We start from the raw sequence: 17,344 nt of genomic DNA, 5'->3' as shown, positions 1-17,344 counted from the left end.
CTAGAAGTCTGTTTGAGATTCTTTCCCCCTTTTGCTCCTCCCCCTGCTCATGCTCTTTCCTCTCTCTCTTTCTCTAAAATAAATAAATAAAATCTTGGGGGAAAAAAAATTGACACTAGCCCTGTGCTCTTGGTCATTTTTATATGTTTAGTAGGTTCCAGAAGAAGCCATTTGGTTTATAAGACATCCCACCAGATTTTAATGTGTGCCACATTTAGCAAACATCAAATGCCTATGTGCTTGCTGAATGACAGACCAATCTTGACAGAGAAATTTAAGAGATTATGTATTTCCGTATGCCCTCACAGATACGCTGAAATAGAAAATGATCTGCTCCTGATCATCTTTGCCAGGTGATTGTAAATTGCAGAGAGTAAATGTAAAGGCTGATTTGTAACCCATCACTAGGAGGCTTAATAATCCAAAATAGACCCTTACACAATGTTTTTCTTTCCCAGTCCAGGAGCATACAACAACAAGCTTTGTGGGTAGGGAAGCTGATATCCCAGGAAAAAAAAAATTTAAAACACACTTTGGGAATTGAAGGCATTGAAATAAATCATAAATTCATCTCATTTCCTGCTTCTCACCCCAACTTCATTCACAACTATGCTCTAACAGCTTGGTTTGAAATGACTACCACTATGAAAATTTCCTCCTTTCTCAAGGCCCCAGCCAAACCCCACTGAGAATGAAAGAACTATGCAGAGGGATGGTTGAAATTTCCCATAAGTTGAATTTTTTATTACAGCAACTGCTGCTTTAAAAGTCAATCCTAATGCATATGGCTTACAAATTATTGCCTCATGTAGGAAAAGCAAAATTGTGTCTCCAAGTAGATGTGCACTTGACCAAATGCTATGGGGTGGTTTATACATTGAGAGTGGAGATTCTCTAACAGCCGAGGTGCCTTTTGAACATATCACAGACAGTCCCAGGACAACGGGTATCTGTGCACTCTCCACTGCTATGTGCTATGATCGTCCCAGGCTACTGGGATGTGGGTTTTGGGGCTCATCACTGACTGTCAATGACTAGTGAGTGTTTGAGAATTTTAGGTTGAAGGTGAAGTTCAAGGTCATTTCATATAATGCTTGAATCATGTAAGTATCATCCCTACCAAGTGGTCATCCAGCTAAGACCAAAATACCTCTAGTCACAAGAAGCCCACTATCTCCCTAAATGCTTAAGTTCCTCAAGTCTGGTCCCAAATTACGTATGCGGCCTTATCTTCATCTTTTCCTGTGCCAGAACATTGCACGTCAGCCAAACTACAGGCTCTGCATGTACCCTGAATTAGACTTGCACGTTCTCGCTCTCTGCATCCATTAGTTAGCGTTCTTTGGCTTCACGAAACAGACTTCTACGCTTGTTCCCTTAAGCAAACAAGGAATCTGCTAGGAAGAACTGAAGGGAAAGGTGGAGTCAGGCCCTAGCAAGGGCAGACACCTGAATCTAGGCAGCAGGAACGCAAAAGTAGCCTGTTTAGAATCCCATCAACAGCATAAGTCAGATCTAGTGGTTTCCTATCTTAGAAATTCTGGATTCACATGCAAATTCCAGGGAAACAGTCTGCTTAGTCTAAATGGATGCCACTCCTTGTCCAGAGAAAAGCCAACACGTCTTAGACCACATGCAGCAAAGACAGAGAGTCCTCTAAAGCAAAGGGGGTGCTGTCCCCAGAAAAGGCAAAAACAATGCTAGACTGACAAAAAATGAACAAACATTTATAAACTCACATTTCTGCTTTTGCTTAAACCCAAAATGACCTCTTCCACTCCCAGATGATTCTAACTGGCAACTGCCCTCCCCTTCCTGACATTCACTGATCTTGTTGCCTTGTCTTATAGATACCCATGTACTTGTACACATCATATTTCTCCTACCTAATCTCTTAGAAGGCAGGAAACAGACCTTTAGTTCTTTTACCTGCCACGGGACCTACATAGAAAAGTATCTGCTTATATACTGTTGCTGTTTTCCAAATATGTTTTCCAAAACAGCAGAAATGTCTTCCTTCAGGAAGATGTACACCCATGGGCACCTGGGTGGATCAACGGTTGAGCATCTGGCTTCAGCTCAGGGCTTGATCCTGGGTCCTGGGATTGAGTCTCATGTTGGCCTCCCCACAGGGAGCCTGCTTCTCCCTCTGCCTGAGTCTCTGCCTCTCTCTCTCTGTGTCTCTCATGAATAAATCTGAAGAAGAAGAAGAAGAAGAAGAAGAAGAAGAAGAAGAAGAAGAAGAAGGAGAAGGAGAAGGAGAAGGAGAAGGAGAAGGAGAAGGAGAAGGAGAAGGAGAAGAAGAAGAAGAAGAAGAAGAAGAAGAAGAAGGAGAAGAAGAAGGAGAAGAAGAAGGAGAAGAAGAAGGAGAAGAAGAAGAAGAAGAAGAAGAAGAAGAAGAAGAAGAAGAAGAAGAAGAAGAAGAAGAAGAAGAAGAAGAAGAAGAAGAAGAAGAAGAAGAAGAAGAGAGAAGAAGAAGAAAGAAGAAAGAAGAAGAAAGAAGAAGACCCAGAAAGCAGGGTGAAAGGTAGGAAAGCAGTGAATTACCCTGAACACTGACATGTGTGTAGTTAAGACTCCTTCATTTTAGAATTTTATGGCATATGGGATTTCTATTGTTTAAATAAAGATTCCTTTTTCATGATTGTCATGTTAAATCAAATGCCTCATCATATTAACATTTGTCCTCGGGGATCCCTGGGTGGCGCAGCGGTTTGGCGCCTGCCTTTGGCCCAGGGCACGATCCTGGAGACCCGGGATCGAATCCCACATTGGGCTCCCAGTGCATGGAGCCTGCTTCTCCCTCTGCCTGTGTCTCTGCCATTATCTCTCTCTCTCTCTCTTTCTCTCTCTCTCTCTCTGTGACTATCATAAATAAAAAAATAAAAATAAAATTGTCCTCTGATATTTCGACTACTATTCCTGTTCTTTCACTCAGTCAATAACCAGTAATTGCAACAGCATCCAGGAACATAAGTATGTCTCTGCCCTCAAGGAGCTCATCATCCTTGACTCACAGAAGAAATAGAAGAATGAAGCAGGACCTACAGTATGAGAATCTGTATACCAGAGGTATAGCATAGGTGCCTCTCTCATCTCTAGATCAGTTTCTCAAACCACATCCTCAGACTTTCTGGAACAAACTTGGTCTTAGGACTTCTTATACCGCAGATCCCCTAACCCCATGCCCGACCCATAGAATCAAGCATTTAGTCCAGTGCTTGGAGCTTATGAGTTTGTTTGTTTGCTTTATAAAGATTTTATTTATTTATTCATAAGAGACAGAGAGAGGCAGAGACATAGGCAGAGGCAGAGACATCAGTCCCTGATGTGGGACTCAATACCAGGACCCTAGGATCACTCCCTGAGCCAAAGGCAGATGCTCCGCCACTGAACCACCCAGGTGCCTAGAGCCTAGGAATTTTTACCAAGTTCCCTGAGTGAGTTTTATGCCCATCATACATTGAAACCTTGTACTCCAGTCAGAAATTCTTGAGACTTGAGTATATAAAATGCTATCATAGGGATATTCCAAAGCCAAACCAAACCAAACAAAACAAAACCCTACTAAAATCCCAACAAAAAATATATATAAACAGACTAGCTCATCATCTCATGAAATGAAACTTCTATTCAGTATTATACTCATTTTCTGTGACTCATGGTTATCGGTATACATCGTTCCATTATTAAACCCTGAAGGAGAAGAACAGCTTGCTTGACAAGAAGAATTTCAGGCTGGCAAGCGACTGGAGTACTGCCTGGTGTGTGCATTGGTTAGAAGATTGCACCAGAAAAAAAAAAAAAAAAAAAAAAAAGAAGATTGCACCAGAGGGACACCTGGGTGGCTCAGTGGTTGAGCGTCTGCCTTCAGCTCAGTGTATGATCCTGGAGTCCCAGGATCGAGATGGAGTCCCACATCGGGCTCCCCACAGGGAGCCTGCTTCTTCCTCTGCCTATGTCTCTGCCTCTCTCTCTATGTCTCTTAGGAATAAATAAATTAAAAATCTTAAAAGAAGAAGATTGCATCAGAAGTTAGCACATTCCAACTACATTTCAGGATCGCTGTTAACTCCCTGTAATATATGTCATCCAATCATAAATGGACCCCACAGGAAGTAGGGTTTCCTGACAAAGGGGACAATGCAGCAGCTGTAATATGTATAATTATTATTATTATCATTAATAGTATCTTTCAACATGTGGTCATTTCTCACTGGACCTCAAATCCATTGGATTTTCCCCATGTTCTGTGTTGAGAACACAAGAGAGAAGAGCTGGAAAACATGCTAATGACTCAAAAGATAAGGAAGAAATGCAATCTAATTTCTTCCTTTTCGAAAGGCCCTGATAACTACCAAAAAAAAAAGTTTTTTAATTAAAATAAAAATTCTTTCTTTCTTCCCCCACTTCCCTCCCTTCCTGCCCCAAAAGTACTGTCTTTCTGACAGCAGGTTCTAAATTTCCAGTGGGCAGTGGAACAAGAGTGGCTTCAGGAGTTGGAGCTCTAAACGTTAGTGCCACATCGCCTCTGAGCAGAGGTAGGAGCAAATCACCCGCCTCTGCATGTAGGCCTCCTCATTTGTCTGGTGCTGGCAGCTTCCGCCCTACCTCCAGGGTGTTGGTCTGATAAAATGCTGTGTGGATATAAAAGTATTTCATATACTTCAAGTCAGGGCTTCTTACCCAGGGCTCATGGACCCAACTCCTCCACCCCACTCCCTTGGCCTGGGCCTCTAGATTTTAGTGAACATCATGATATTATCAGTAAAATTGGGTGTGTAGACACACATGTGCTTTTTTTCTGGGGAGAGGGTCTATAGCTTTCATCAGATTTTCAAAGGAATCTATGACCTAAATTAGTATCCTGTTCCTCTTTTCTCTGTAATTAATTACCAAGTGTTTATTGAGCCTTTACCATGGAATCTGTCATTAGGGGTGCAGCTAACCCCCACTTCTCTCCTAACCCTTGAGCAGTCAAGGAATGTTTACAGGGTTTATATTGGTTTGGGTTTCACTTTATAGGAGGGAGGGGTGAGGGTCATGCACCAAGAGACTCCAGAGAAGCATTACCTCATCTCTGGGGGAATCTAAACCCACGGGGCTCCCTCCCCAAGCCTCCGACAGAGCAGAGTGTGAGGCTGCCGGGCTTGTTCTAAGTCAATGTAACGTGTTTTCCACTCTAGCAACACCTAACATATGGCGTGTGCAGTGATGCTTATGAAAACAGTGATTCATCCTTAATCCTTAAAAAAAAAAAAAAAAAAAACAGTCGACCCTATGTGGCCTTGGCTCTCCTCCCTGAACGCCCTTCTGTTCTCCAAAATGTCTGTGCTGTCACCTGCCTCCACCTTGTCTTCCTTGCCCTGCAGCTTTACCTCTCCTACAGCCTCCTTCCAGCCTTCTGATCTCTGCTTCCTCTTTCTGTTGCTCTTTCCTCTGCTTCATTGCCACTTCTGGAGCTTTCAGCTGCACATTCTCAGCCCTCTCTGTAATGTCAAGACCTTTCCTCTCGCTTCCATCCTTGTGCCTTGCTGCAGTGTCCCCTACCCTCCCGCCCCTGTCTGCTCTGTCCCTTTATGATCCTCCCCTGGCCCCTGCCCCTTCAAAGGAACACCTCCCTATCTGGGGGGATGGAGACCTGGGAAGGAAGATGGAGGAACGCTGGACTATGGAATTAATGAGGGCAGAGGAGGGGGGAGGAGGGTTGCAGGATAGAAACATTGGGAATCACTGACTTTTCCTCCTATCTGATTTATTTCACAAGGTCTATTGTTTGATGCCCCAGTGGGGCAGAAGGCAAAGATGTTACATTCTGAGAAAAGACAAAAACCTCACCAGTCTTGTTAAAAAGGGTAAGAAGAAAGAGAAGAAAAGCGAGACAAGAAAAAAAGGAGAGGGAAAGAATAAAGAGAAAATGCTGGGGTTGGGGCGGGGGTGGGGAAGGAATGAGAAACTATCAGTAATCTCATAGTTTAACTCTATTTAAGCCAAAGCAGATCTTAATCAATGGGTAGGGTGATGACAAGAATCGTATCTGGAGACAGAAGCAGCCAGTTGCTGTCAGTGAGATTTGGGATTAGTGCAGTCTCGAATTATGCAACAAGGTGTGTCCCAAACATTCGTTGCTGCTCAGGGCTCAAAACACGGTTTCAAATAAAGGTTACCACCTTTATTTGATTCAGAGAAGTCAGAGAAGACCAAGTGAATCCTTGGTTCCATGTAAGCATGGGCAAATAACAACCTCTCCAAGCTGTTGTGACAAATAATGATGTCTCTCAAGGGCCCAGCATACAATAGGTGCTCAATAAATGATAGCTATTATTATTATTATTTATTATTATCATCATTATCATGAAAACCCTGCTGTATATGGCAGTTAGAATCACAGGGGGATACCGCCTGTTATAGTTAATAACTATAGGTTATAGTTAATAACCTGAAATCTACCAAAAATAAAGAAATGTGCTTAAAAGACCACAGAAACCCAGCCATCATATGTATTTACTAATAATTTACATTTCTAAAGGAACATATCCGAGTTTACCCCTCAGCAGTATGAGCAAATGCTTCTCCAAGTACATCCTCTGCTGGCCTCTGTGCCCAGGTAAGGTCACAGCCAGTAGTTTGGCAGTAAAAATAGTCAACCCTATAAGAAGTCATCAAGTTTCAGAGCCCCAGCTCCTCCACAGAAAGAGGACAATAATATACCCTGTGCAAAGGTGGAGGAAGGTCAAAAATTGACCTGTATACCAAACCTGTGTTTTCTGGAACACAAGCTCTCTAGAATATTAATAGGTGTTACCAAAATGGGAAATGCTGGGTCACTGGTATATGGAGAAACGCATGCAAATCTGCAGTATTTACCAACATTTTAAAGGCACACACCCTTTGACACAGCAATCCTGCTAATGAGATGGGAGGGAGAGATTAAGCCGATTTCTCATCACAGGATTTTTTCAAGACAGGAATGCGATATGTAACTTTTCCCAAACATATTGAAACCCAGGCCCCTTTTCTTGCAGAACACCTCCTGGGACCAGTGTTCCAAGGAAGACATTTGGAAACACTGAATTAGAGTGTGCGTGTGTGAGCTGGTACAGATGGTACTCCATAAGCCTTTTATTTTCTTCTGATGGTCCCAGGATTAGCCTAGACCTCCTATCCCATCACTGCCATCTGTTCCTTATGACCCACGTCTCTCTCTTCCCTGGCCTGCTGCAGGATACGATACAGTCCATTCCCTTGTCCCCTGCCCTCCTGTCTCTGAGGTGTAGAGTCCTTTAGAAGTTTTCCAAAGATCTTTCTCTACTGCTTATAGCAACGAGAAATGGAGAACAAGGGGCGCCTGTGTGGCTGGGTCAGTGGAGCATCTGACTCTTGATCTCCGGGTCGTGAGTTCAAGCCCCACGTTGAGTGTAGAGATGACTTAGAAATATATTTAAAAAGCTTTTTAAAAAAGTGAAGAACAAAAACATTTTCTCCTCCAACTGCTTTGTTATTTTTTCCCTCCAACTCCTTTTTATTCACTCCTCTTTCCTCTTCTCTGTGGAATGACAAGGCCAAATGGAGATAGTAAAGGTAAGCTCAGCTACATTAAAGATGCAAAATATGACTCATCTATATTTCAAAGAAAATTAGATCATACATCCTGGGTCTTTCAACAGAAAAGCTGGAGAAGCCTGGACTGCAGACTAAAAATCCAGTTGGTGAACCAAGAGTCAGACAGTAGCTTCCAGTGACCCTTCCCTTTCCTTTCCTGAGTCAGCATTAGCCTTTGGCCCTGGATCTGATATGGTGCCAGTGAGTGGATGTAGGACTGGCCAAGGGAGGAGGGGGAGAAGGAAGGCAGGAAAGTGGGGGTCTTAAAAGGTTAGATGCTGGGGCACCTGGGAGGCTCAGTGGTTGAGCATCTGCCTTCCACTCAGGTCATGATCCCAGGGTCCGGGCATCCGCAGGGAGCCTGCTTCTCCCTCTGCCTGTGTCTCCGGCTCTCTCTGTGTGTCTCTCATGAATAAATAAATAAAATCTTAAAAAAAAAAAAAAAAAAGGTTAGATGCTGTACGTGGTATACAGTGGGGCATTGGTACCTGGGTGGTGTCTACACAGAGTAGGTCTGAAATAAATCCCTGAATAAATGAAATAGTGAGTAAATGAACCAACCAGACATAAATTGAGAAGCAGCTAGAAAATCAAAGTGTCTTCACTTTGGAAAAATAAAGGCCCTATCAAGAGTTGGATGTAGTCAGTCAAGCTGCCTTGCTTGACCAGCTAAGCTCTTCTCTATCCCACCCAGCTGCAGGGAGACTCTCCCTAAGAGAAATACCTAACTTAATCACTTTTGTTCTAATTGTTTCTCCCAGGCACTGACTCCCAGCAGGCGTGTGCCAGAAGGTCCTTCCTAGCAGCATTTGTCAATAGCCCTGGATTCTACTCTCAGCTGCCCAGAGAGGCATTCTCTGTTTTCTGTTGTTTTTCTTTTAAGCATTGCCTCATCTCTTTCATCTTGGTAGGAGAGATCTTCATGGGCTCTCCTGTCAGGGGTTTGGCACTGGGACTCTGAAATTCCTCAAAAATATGAAACAAACAAACAACGGAGATGCAAAAGTATGACCTGTACACAGCTAAAAACATCAATATTTACAAAGGACTCAGATTAGCATAATTAATTGTTGCGGGGCACCTTATGGAAGACCACGGAATGCTACCGGACGGATGAAGGATAAATATAATCTTAAAAGCACATGTGAACTCTGACACATGCAGTAAAAGCGAAACATCACTCACCCAAGAAAGACAGATTTAAAAGTCAATATGTTTGTTTAAGTAAAATATAATCAGAAGACAAATCTTTAACCAGCAAAATATGACCTGCATTTGAAGCCAAAGATAAAATTTTTCGATTATTCATTGAATTCAATTATGAATACAAAAATCTCCCTACATTTTCCTGTAAATAATTGAATTAAGTGGAGACTTACAGTTTTTTCAAGATAAAAATATAAGTTCTTAAATTCTTAAAAATTTAACTTATGATCAATGTCCTTTTAATTAAGTGTGGTTAAAGTGTTGGAATTTATTATTATTATTTTAAAGACTTTATTTATTTATCCATGAGAGACACAGAGAGAGAGAGAGAGCAGAAGCAGGCTCCATGCAGGGAGCCTGATGTGGGACTCAATCCAGGGACTCCAGGATCACGCCCTGGGCCAAAGGCAGGCTCTAACCCGCTGAGCCATCCAGGGATCCCTGAATTTATTTATTTTTAAAGTTTTTTTTTAATTTTTAATTTTTTTTAAAGATTTCATTTTTTAAAAGATTTTATTTATTCATTTATTTGAGAGAGAGAGCACCCGTGTGCACAAACAAGGGAGGGGGTAGAGAAAGAAGCAGACTCCCCAGTGAGTAGGGAGCCTGACAGGAGGCTCTATCCCAGGACCCTGGGATCATGACCTGAGCTGAAGGCAGATGCTTAACCCACTGAGCCACCCAGGCAGCCCCAAAGTGATAGAATTTTAAAAACTTAGAAAAGGAAACAAAAATAACAGGAAGAATTAAAATCTGGATGAGTTTATGGATAAGTAAAAGTCATGTTTTCTAATTAAGGATGAATTAAGGAATATAATATTGGTTGAAAAAGCAACACATACTTCCCCAGAACCTGCTCAGTCTTCTATTTTTTCCCTCTGATAATCTTTTAATCTTTAAAAATCTTTTAATTTTCCTCTTCTTCTTTACTGAAAGATAACATCTACTTTCTCAAATCACTTCTGCTGGGTAAGATTAATGAGTTCAAGGGAAGGTGATCCTGGACAATTCTGCCTCCAGCTGTGGCAGATTAATTTGTAACAGACCAACACTCCCCTGAGGAACAACAGGAAAAAAAGTGGAGATGGGAGGTAAAGAGTCTGTTTAAGGGCATCAGAGAAGTACCAAAGCATCTAGGACCCAAAGGGGCAAAATCCCAGAAAGAAGGAAATGTTAGGTGCAACCCTGGTCTTGCCAGCTAAAGTAGTTTTTCTTTTTGGGGCATTTGATGATTCAAAACAGTGGTGAAGAAAAAAGAAAAACCAGTAATCTATGCATTATCAGTTGATATAGGGATTTCATAAAAACAAGTCTAATTTCAGCCAAATATATATTCCTAGTAGCTATGAGAAAGGTACTACCAAGCTTTCTAAGTGAGAGCACTCCAACGATACTATGCCTGGCCTTCATTTTGAGTTGTCAGTTTTCTTCTGGACCACAACCAGAATTGACTATTTTAAAGCCTTCACAAAATAAACATTGTAAACTACCCTGGTGAATAATCAGGTAACTGAAGGTGAAGCCCTACAAATGAACCAGAGGCATAAGGAAGTTGTTGCAGGTTGGGTTTCCCAGATACAGATGCTGAGATGGAGTTTGGGAGAATAAAATTTTTAAGGACCACCACCTAAGAAGGGATGACAGGAAGAATGGCCAGAGGTGGAAGTGGAAGTGGGATGTGGGCTCAGCCACTTTCCAGCATGTCCAGGTAAGCTGGTAGTATTACCCATCTGAGTTGGGCCCTTCTGGGGCCAAAGCTCCCAGCAGTCAGTCCTGGCATTCAGTGTGCCCTGCTGGGACATGGCCTTGGGCAGGGTGGCTCTCAGCTAAAGCAGCCCCTGAGGGGGCGCCTGGGTAGCTCAGTTGTTGAGCAGCTGCCTTTGGCTCAGTTCCTGATCCTGGGGTCCTGGGATCAAGTCCTGCATCAGGGTCCCCACAGGGAAGCCTGCTTCTCCCTCTGTCTGTGTCTCTGCCTCTGTCTCTGTGTGTCTCCCATGAATAAATAAAATCTTTTAAAAAATAAAAAAATAAAAAAATAAATAAAATAAATAATAATAAAATAGGGGGACGCCTGGGTGGCTCAATGGTTGAGTACCTGCCTTTGGCCCAGAGCATGATCCTGGAGTCCCGGGATCGAGTTCCACATCAGGCTTCCTGCATGGAGCCTGCTTCTCTCGCTGCCTGTCATTGCCTCTCTCTCTCTGTGACTTTCATGAATAAATAAATAAAATCTTAAAATAATAATAATAATAAAATAAAGCAAAGCAGCCCCCAAGGAGCTGACAGCTGGAGGCCATTTGCTGCCCACCCTCCCTGCAGCTGGACAGCGAGTCTCTTCTTGAAGGAAGAGCCAGCACGTACACTTGTGTCTTTCCCAAAGCAGTGGTGGCCAAGAGAACAGAACATGCTATACTAAAGGGGAATGGATTCAGGAAAGGGATGGTGCCACCCAAGCACAAATTCCTTCAACATTCCCCAAACATTCACTGAGCACTTAACCTGGGCACTGTGGATTCAGAGACAAGCTCCCATGTCCCTACCCTTGAAGGACATTCATTCGGGAGCCAAGGCAGAAGCACAGCAGGAAGTGCTCTGAGAGAAGAGAGCAGGAGGGGCTGAGGGATAGAGGAGGGTATCTCCCCGAGTTGGAGAGGGACCTTCATATCTTCCCACAGGTGTGTCTGCCATATAACTAATTAAGCCTAACCTGCTGCCTATCACCTCTATGCCTGGTGATTTTTTTTTTTTTTTAAGATTTTATTTAGTTATTTGAGAGAGAATGAATGTGCTCAAGTGAGGGTAAGCAAGAAGCAGATTCCCCGAGGAGCAGAGAGCCCAACTCAGGGCTTAATCTCAGGATCCCAAGACCATGACCTAAGCTGAAGGCAGACACTTAACCAACTGAGCCACCCAGGCACCCTGACTCCTGGATATTTTTATGGAAAAAGTAAAACACAGGGGCAAAGATGATTTAGCTGCCATCCCCAATAATTATACGAAGGGGCGGGGGGTGGGTGGTCACCATCAACTTCCCTGGGCTTTCATCTATAAGAAAGAGGAATTCTGTTTTAAAGAACAAATTAATTCCTGTGAAATGTGTTCACTGAAATAATAAAACGTGGTCAAGATTATATAAAACCTGAGCTTGGTTCTCCCAGTTGTACAAGGCTCAGTAAGTTAAATTTACAGAACTGCAGAAGGAGCTAAGAAGGGGGCTATTTTTGTCTATTTTCCCTCATAGCTGTATGCCAGCTTCTAGAACAGCGCCCAGTACAGAAGGAAATGCAATAGTATTCAGTCAGTTACTGAAGGGCATAGTCATCTGTCCTCTCCTATTCCCCTCTTTCGCGTCTTTCCCAGCATCTCCAAACACAGGATAATCTCATAGCTAAGGCTGTGGATGGGGAACACCTGTGGTGGCCAGGGTTTCCTCAGAGCACGGTGGCCAGTTCCAAGGGGGAGCATCCAGACAGAGAGAGGGAGCCAGACAGAAGCCATATTGCCTTTGGTGACCTAGTCTCAGAGACAACACCATATTCCTTCCACTACATTCCATTTGTCAAAGTAGTCACAGAGATGCTCCCAAGTACAAATGCACAGAACATAACTTCTCAAGGGAGGAATGTCAACATTGCATTTGCAAAAAGATAATGTGGGGTCACACACACACACACACACACACACACGCTTGGAAAATACCATCTGGGCATCTGGTGGTGCCTGGCTGGCTCAGTCAGTAGTGTATGCAACATTTGATCTCAGGGTTGTGAGTTCAAGCTCCACAGTGGGTGTAGAGATGACTTAAAAATAAAATATTAAAAAAAAAAAAAAAGGAAAGACCATCTGCCATAACCCTTGAAACCTTCCCTCAAGTTCACATTACCAGATACCCCCACTGTGACCTTCATATCCTTTGTGCAATGTTCAGGAGCTCTGTAATGAAAACATGAAGACAAGAACATGTCTTCCCATTCCTGCCCTAACACAGAGTTGGGGGAGCAAGGGGAGTGTGTGTCTCAGCAAGCAGAGGACTCCCTTGGGCTCAGTGTGACTTGGGAGCAGAGCCACATTCAACTGTCCTCTCCATCATCTGTCTGCATACCATTTCTGGCCCTTTCCCATCTCTTTTTCATTTTTTTGTCATGCTTGTTTGGTTTATGTTATAGAGAATAAATCATCTTGGGAAAAAAAGAAGACATTACTATAGTGTTAAAACTCCAGTGTTTTTTTTTTTTTTTTAAGATTTTATTTATTTATTCATGAGAGACACAGAGAGAGAGGCAGAGACATAGGCAGATGGAGAAGCAGGCTCCATGCAGGGAGCCTTATAGGGGACTTGATCCCAGGTGTCCCTAAAACTCGTTTTATTTACTTATGGACAATGCTTGTGATATCATTAAGAATTTTAAGCTGGGAGTGCCTGGCTGGCCCAGTCAGTGGAGCCTGAGATGCTTGATCTCAGGGTTGTGAGTTCGAGCCCTGCACTGGGGGTAGAGTTTACCTTAAAAATCTTTTTTTTTTTTTTAATTTTTAAAGGATTTTAAGGGATGCCTGGGTGGCTCAGTGGTTGAGTGTCCGCCTTTGGCTCAGGGCATGATCCCAGGATGCTGGGATCAAGTCCCACATCGGGCTCCCTACATGGAGCCTGCTTTTCTTTCTTTCTATGTCTCTGCCCCTCTCTGTGTGTCTCATGAATGAATAAATAAAATCTTAAAAAAAAAAAAAAAAAAAGGATTTTAAGCCGAATTCATTTGTACTGGGTGGTCCATTTGAGAGAAAGTAGAATATCAGACTCATTCAGTACTAAAGTAGTAACTCACTTGTAGGTCCCAATGTCAGAGTGCAATTCAATTCTTTTTAATACCAATGAATGTATTCATTAGCCTATAGTTAAAATCATCTAAAACCCTCTTCCAATAATATGATCAGACTGAAATAACATCTGGAGTGCTTAGATTGAAAAAAAGATGGCATTACTCAATTTCCAAATACAGTACCTTGAATAATAAATTTAAAGAGTTCATTCTTGTTTTATTATTGATATTGCTTCATAATTATCCTTTCTATTCTCTCTTTATTTCTTTTTGGGAAGCTGGGGGAGGGGTGGTGAATGGAAAAAGCAAAGTCGGCAACTTATCTTAAACCACAACTACTTTTCCTGTATCCTAAACCCTCAAAGGGGGTTTCTAAAGGAAAAAAAATAAAATTAAACCTTATCCAGTGGAATTTAGAGAGCTAGAAATAAAGCAGTCTTAAAAGTTGTAACAGATATCTTTCTGGTTTATGACCACATTCTCTAACATCTGTTGAGGGACATTTTCTGACCAAAGGGCCTGTCAGTATCAATAAGGAAAGACGCTTTCCTCATTGTTCTAGAATCTACGGTGTCCAGGGTTATTGAAATGGATATATACTGTAGTTCATACCAGAGAATGGAGAGAGAGAGAGAGAGAGAGAGAGGGAAGGAAAAGGAGAGCATGGGTTACAGCATGGAGTTGCCCCTGGCCCTGCTTTGAACTCTCCCTGGCTTTTTGGAACTTGACCAAGGTCAAATAGGCAGTTGTAGCCTGCTTAAGGCCTCTGGTTCTCTGTATATAGTTAGGGGTAGATTTTGAGGTTAAGATTATGAAGTTTTGTGGTAACTTTAAACTGGAAAGTATTGCATTCACCTTTTATATTCCCCAAAGAAAGAAGAAATGCCCAGCCATGTAATGAAACTCCTTTCAATCTGACCATTGTGTTAGGAACAGATTTCACACTGAGCAAATCTTTGCAACCAGACTCAAATGTTTCCCATTAAGTCTATGCACGGGTATAAACGTGCAAGTGCCTGCTGCAAAGTGTGCAATTCTCCAAGCAAAAGGCACACACTTGGTGACTTGGATAGAGTATCAAAAACATACAGAGCTGAACACTTGTTTGCACTTACTATTGCCATAATTTAGAGCCTAAACAATGAGAAAGCAACCTCCCTAAATTGTCTTGGGGTGGGGGAAGAACCCCATCTGATTAGACACAACATGCTTGGCTCAAATTGTTACAGCCTTAGTTCCTTGAGTAAGAATTGTTCGCATTTCAATGGCTACAACATATCTTACCAGAATTCTTCACAGTTTAGCAACTTTTGATATAAAACAAGTGCTAGAAAGTGGAGTCTAAAAGGATACACGAAATGTTTGACTACCAAAACCTGGGATTCTGGTACTAAAGTTGAAGATAACCACATTAACAGAACATTTTACTCTGCTATAAAAGAGGTCTTTTGATTGGGGGTGGGGGATCACTCCTTCTCTTCCCCTTTGTTTCAGAGTAAATGTTAAAAACAACCACTTCTTGCAAAATTGCTGCATACTAGTGTTAAACCCAAGTAAAGTCACCTGTGTTGGGACACCTGGGTGGCTCAGTGGTTCAGCACCTGCCTTTGGCCCAGGGCTTGATCCTGGAATCCCAGGATCCAGTCCCACATCAGGCGCCCTGCATGGAGCCTGCTCCTGCCTCTGCTGGTGTCTCTGCCTCTCTCTCTCTCTCTCTCTCTTTATGTGTGTCATGGATAAATAAATAAAATCTAAAAAAAAAAATAAATAAATAAATAAAAATAAATAAATAAAATCTTTCTTAAATAAATAACCAAATAAAGATAAAGTCACCTGGTGTAACTACAATAATGCTAATGAGAACAGAACCCCCAGCACTTACAAGGATGCTCTTATCCCACACTTCAGAAAAGTTCATAGATGGTATCTTATGAATCCTTTTTGAATAAGAGCATTGTTATCTCCACTTTATAATTGAGGAAATCAAGGTATCCAAAGATAACTTGCCAAGGTCATAAGCTTACTCTGAGCCACCACCAGAAAAGAGAGCCCTTCAACGGGCATGCTGCCTAGGGCCTCCAGAGGACAAGCTCATCCAAAAGCTGGTCTTACGTTCCCAGCTCAGAGATCAACTTTGTATGCTCACATGCAAGGAGCAACTTTTGTAGAAAATGTACTGACTAGGGTAAATGGCGAAATAAGACAGAAAGAGAATAAACAGAAAAGTGAAGGCTCATCTATGGCTCTCTTAAAAAGTTATTTCTACAACTATTCAAAAGAAGACCATGTTGCAGAGTCTTTTTTTCTTTTAAAAATTTTATTTACTTGAGAGAGACAGAACACAAGGGGGTGGACAGAGAGACAAGCAGACTCCCTGCTGAGCAGGGAGCCCAACACAGGGCTTGATCCTGGGACCCTGAGCTCATGACCTGAGTGAGCCAAAGTCAGATGCTTCAGCCACCCAGGCGCCCCCATGTTGCAGAGTCTTATAAAGCTTTAGCATTGTTTAATACAAATTGTATAACTCAAATACATACTTCTATCCTGAAAGTTTCCCCCTCTAATATTCAGAATTGAAAATTATATTGAATGCTTTCACTTAATGTTTCAAACTTAGTAGAGTGCCCTTGGGTATTTTAAAGCGGCATTGCAAATTGGTTTCAATATGTATTATGTCACACAAAACCAAGTATATTGTTACTTTATTATATATCGATACCAAAAATATATAGAGTAGGGGCACCTGGGTGGCTCAGTCAGTTAAGCATCCGACTCTTGATTTCAGCTCAGGTCATAATCTCAGGGTCCCAGGATAGGGCCCGGGTGGCTCTGTGCTCAGTGGGGAGTCTGCTTCTCTCCCTTCCTTTTACACCCCTCCCAACTGTTTTTCTCTCTCAAATAAATCATCGCTTTTTGGCCTTTTGGGCTGAGATCAAGTGCAGTATCTATTCTTATCTATTCAAATAAATCTTTAAAAAAAAATAAAAATAAAAAATATACAGTAAAAATACATTTTTACTACTCAATATATTCAGATTTTAGAAAGTTGATGTGCGGGATCCCTGGGTGGCGCAGCGGTTTGGCGCCTGCCTTTGGCCCAGGGCGCGATCCTGGAGACCGGGGATCGAATCCCACGTCAGGCTCCCGGTGCATGGAGCCTGCTTCTTCCTCTGCCTGTGTCTCTGCCTCTCTCTCTCTCTCTGTGACTATCATAAATAAATTAAAAAAAAAAAAAAAAAAAGAAAGTTGATGTGCAATATTATAGGAATTATTTCAGTGTGGTTGGAATTCATCCAAAGAGCCACTCCTACTTGGTTTGGGGTTACTGTGTTGTTGTTTTTTCCTTCAATTTAAATTCTCTTATTTGCTTATGAGTGATTGAAGTAAGAGAAGAAAAAACTATGATGCTTTCCTCACATGAGAGGATAATCAGCCTCAGGCAAAACTCCCCTTTCACCTTGGGGCAAGGTCACCAATCTTTACGATTACTTTTTAAATATGTTCTTTTTAAGTGATCTCTACACCCTTCCTGGGGCTTGAACTCACAACCTCAAGATCGAGTCCCCTGCTCCACTGACTGAGCCAGCCAGGTGCCCTCTCCTTTCTTTCTTTCTTTCTTTCTTTCTTTCTTTCTTTCTTTCTTTCTTTTCTTTTCTTTCTTTCAGATGTTATTTATTTATTCATGAGAGAGAGAGACACACACACACACACACACACACAGG

The 17,344-nt window shown here is 42.2% G+C and overlaps 1 pseudogene; it reads left to right on the top strand.

Annotated features, from left to right (window-relative positions):
• The first annotated feature begins 16,527 nt into the window (after nucleotides 1-16,527).
• On the top strand, nucleotides 16,528-16,752 carry LOC121501096 (annotated as a pseudogene).
• The last annotated feature ends 592 nt before the right edge of the window (nucleotides 16,753-17,344 follow it).

The sequence above is a fragment of the Vulpes lagopus genome, chromosome 10, assembly GCF_018345385.1.
Source record: "Vulpes lagopus strain Blue_001 chromosome 10, ASM1834538v1, whole genome shotgun sequence".
NCBI classification, from domain to species: Eukaryota; Metazoa; Chordata; class Mammalia; order Carnivora; family Canidae; genus Vulpes; species Vulpes lagopus.
This window is presented reverse-complemented; position numbering and strand designations above follow the sequence as displayed.